The sequence below is a fragment of the Canis lupus genome, chromosome 9, assembly GCF_003254725.2.
Source record: "Canis lupus dingo isolate Sandy chromosome 9, ASM325472v2, whole genome shotgun sequence".
In the NCBI taxonomy this organism is placed as follows: domain Eukaryota; kingdom Metazoa; phylum Chordata; class Mammalia; order Carnivora; family Canidae; genus Canis; species Canis lupus.
The window spans coordinates 19,575,807-19,579,413 of record NC_064251.1 but is presented as its reverse complement, the minus strand read 5'-3'; positions in this window follow the sequence as shown (position 1 = coordinate 19,579,413).

The window sequence follows — 3,607 nt, the reverse complement described above, 5'->3', positions numbered from 1 at the left end:
GCCTCCTTTTGGGGTTCAAGACAAACATAGCAACAATAGTCATTCACTTGGGCAAGGTTATTCCACAGAAAAGTTTCTGTCCCTCCGTGATCTTTCAGTTCTTTGCTGGGAGAGACCCTAAAAGCTGGGACAGGGAGCTAATCAATCACTGGTGCTGGGAAGCAGAGGGATCTCAGGGTGGGCTGCCTGAGGGGTGGTTAAGACAGTTCTGGGAAAGATGTGATGAGGGATGGAGGTGGGGGTGGCAAAGAGACATCCAGGTCCCTGTGGTTCAGATGGATTGACAGTGGAGGGGAGTTTTGGGGTCCTTCCATCTGAGTGAAAGTTTCTTGAGGGCCAGCGGTGGGAAGTAAGGCAGAGGGGCTGGGAGGGTAAGTGAGGAAGCGCTCGTCCCCTCCCTTATTGCTGTGCCCTACCTTCTAGGGTAGAAGGGTGGCTTCGAGACTTACCCCATCACCAAGTGAGGCCGCTGCTGGTCCACTCAGCTGCAGGCTGCAGCCCCTTCCCACCCATCTTCCCCTTCAAACCCCGTCTCCCAGGGCCTCCCAGGATCCCCTCAGTTCGTGGCTGGGTGTGGAAGCACAGGCGCTGCCTCTGTGCCAAGCTTCCAGATGCTCAGGTGGCTCTATGGGGCTCCCTTGGGCCAGGGAGACCTGGGTGCCATCCCCATTCCCAAACTCAGGGCTCTAGGGGAGATAGGTCTCAGCACCCCTCCCTCTGTCCCCTTTCTACTCCGAGCCTCACTTCGCCGGGCCCTCCTCAGGGGCCCTCAGTCCCCAGTCCTCTCTCTTTGTGGCTTGGAGCATAGGTCTTTATTACAGAGAAGCTGGACCCAAAGGCAGTGTAAGGACGAGGAAGAGCCCCCAGCGGAGCCGCCTATAGGCCTCCCCCTCACCCGCCCCCCGCTCCCCCTCCAGTCCCTCCTAGGGGCTGCCGCACTCCTCCGCTGAAGCCAAACCGCTTCCCAGCCTGCAAGCTGGGCGCCGGCTGCTCCCATCCCCTCCCGCCGCCTGCCCGCCCTTCTCTCCCTGGGCGCTGAGCTGTGGAGCAGAATGATTTCCTGTAATTGGCCAGCAATCCGGCTGCCCGACTTGTTCTATCGACATGCTGGTTAGCTGGAAATTGTATTGGAATCTGAGTGATGGGGAGGGGAGGGGAGGGGAGGGGAGGGGAGGGTGGGGAGCAAAGGGAGGAGGCTCTTTGGGCCCCAGTTTGGTGCAGCCTCAGCTCTGTGGGTGAGACAGAGGAGCCGGGCTACATCCACATCTCTTGGAAAGGAGCAGGAAGGCAGCCCAGAGTACCTCACTACCCCTTTCCTTTTGCTCCTTCTCTTCTGCCATTTCTGGGGTTCCCGCCTCTGTGTGGCCCCGAGGCCTTGGGTCATCACTGCGACCCCATTCCCTCTCCTGCCCTTCTGACCTAAAGTGGCTTTGTGAGAACTAGGGGACACCTAGCAGACATGACTGTCTCTCTCCCACCCAGTGTCTTAGTCAAGGAAGCTCATCACGGAGTGTCCCAAATCTCCCCCTGGCTCTTCGACCTCCCCAAGGGAAGGAAGAAGCTGGACATCTGAAGAAGAGGTGGCAGGAACTCCTAGACATAGAGTCAAGGGGGAATTAACGAGGCAGTGCAGGGGGTGGCAGGGGCATGTCCAGAAGCTTGGCGATTGTTGGTTACCTGGGCCCGGGGGCTCAACCATAAATTCTAGCCCGGCTTCCTTCACCCCTTGACCAAGCTGGTAGATTTCAAGGAGAGAACTGCGTGACTGCGCTTTGTAAACCGTGGAGCTCTGCTAGTTACCCTCGGGCCGCCGGAGCCTGGGGTGGGGGAGGCTTGGGGGGCTTTGCCTGTCTCCTTCGCCCCCACCGAGAGGACAGAGGCCGTGGCAGGTGTCATTGTTGCTCCGCGTGGGGTGGGTAAGGCCCAGAGTCTGGGAATGGAGCGCGGGGCCCGAGGGTAGGAGGCAGGGTCCCAGGGCGTCCCCCCGAGGGTGGGACGGGGCCGCATCCCTCCGCCCCGCGGCGCCAGGAGCTCACGGGGCCGCAGCTCCTGCACGAGGACGCGGCGAGCAGCACAGCTTTTTAATTAGCGCCCGGGGCCAGGCGGCGCGTCCGCGCTCCCGCCGCAGCCGCTTGGCCGGACCCAGGCGCCCGCGGTCCGGGAGCGGAGGCGGGAGCGCGGCCGCGGGAAAGTTGGTAACCGCTCCGCTAGCGCCCGCCGCACACACCCGACCCCAACCCGGACGGGTGCTGCCACCTGCCGGCCGGAGCGGAGGCCGCCCGCTGGGGCGCGGGGCTGGGCTCCCCGCTGGCGGGCGCCTGCTGTTGCCGCGGCTCCAGGGCCCCAGGAGAGGCCTAACCCTGAAGTCAGGCTCTGGGGAAAGCAGGCCTTAGTCTTCATTTTTTCCTTTTCTTTTTTAAAGTAAGCTCTAAGTCCAGCATGGGGCTTGAACTCAAGCCCCTCGAGATCCAGAGTCGCATGCTCCACCAACTGAGCCAGCCAGGTGCCCCGGCAGGCCTTCTAAGGCTGACTTGGGCCACCAAGCCTAGGAAAGGCAGGAGGGAGGCATGACGGGGAGGTGGGAGGTAGGGCACCAGGAAGATTGGCCCCTGTTTTCTGCACACCTGCCAGTCTGGCTATCCTCTGACAATTCAGCAGAAGAGAAAATAATTCCTTGGAACTTTACAGTTTGCAAAGGGCTTTTACTGCCCTCCATTTTTTAGATTCTTTGACGTAGGCATCATGAAGCTAACTTCATCAAAGAAACACCAGTCGGGAGGTCCTATTAAGGAGGCAGAGCCCCAGTGTAATCCCAGGGCTGCTCCTCCCTGATGAGGCTCAGGGACACAGTGGCAGAGGCCCAACCCTGGCTCTGTGACCCAAATCAGATCCCTCCACCTCTCTGGGCCTGGAATCAGAGTTACATCACCCAGAGGGTGTTACACCGCCAGCACACCGTCCAGAATGTCACAGGCATTCCTGAAGAGTCATTTTCTCACCAACTGGGGTGACAGGGCACTATCAGGGCTCCATACCTTTCCTCCTTTTCCTCCTCTGGCTAAGTCCCAGGAACCTGGGGAGGCAGCTGCCTTCCACTTTCCCATCCTGCCCGGTCACCCTGAAGTCAGACACCTCCTTGCTGAGCCTTTCTTTGCCCCTGGGGGGTGTGCAGTGCGTTAACAAGCTAGTCTCTGAGGTAAGAGCAGCTCTGGGAAAGGGGGCACTAAATACGGCCACCACAGCCTTAGCATTTGTCATGCTCATTCCTGGCCTTAATAGGCTGCCCGGCAGGATCAGCATCTAAGCAGGTCTGCCAGTGGTGGTAAGAGAAAGCGGAGGTCTACACTGACCTAATTGGTTGGGGAAGGAAGATGAAGTGAGTGAGTGGGATGTTGCCCCCACACCTCTACTCATCTCCTGTGAGGGTACACCTGGGCCTGGCTGGAACCCTCTTGGGGCCTCAGGCCACTGTCAGAGGGCCACTGAACCTTCTGGGGCCTGGGGAAGTGAGGGACCCAGGCCTCGGTGTGGGAGGAGGCCAAGTGGCAGCCCAAATGGCATCAGCCAAGTCAGGGAACCTGTCAGTCCACAGTGCTAGTGCGGGGCA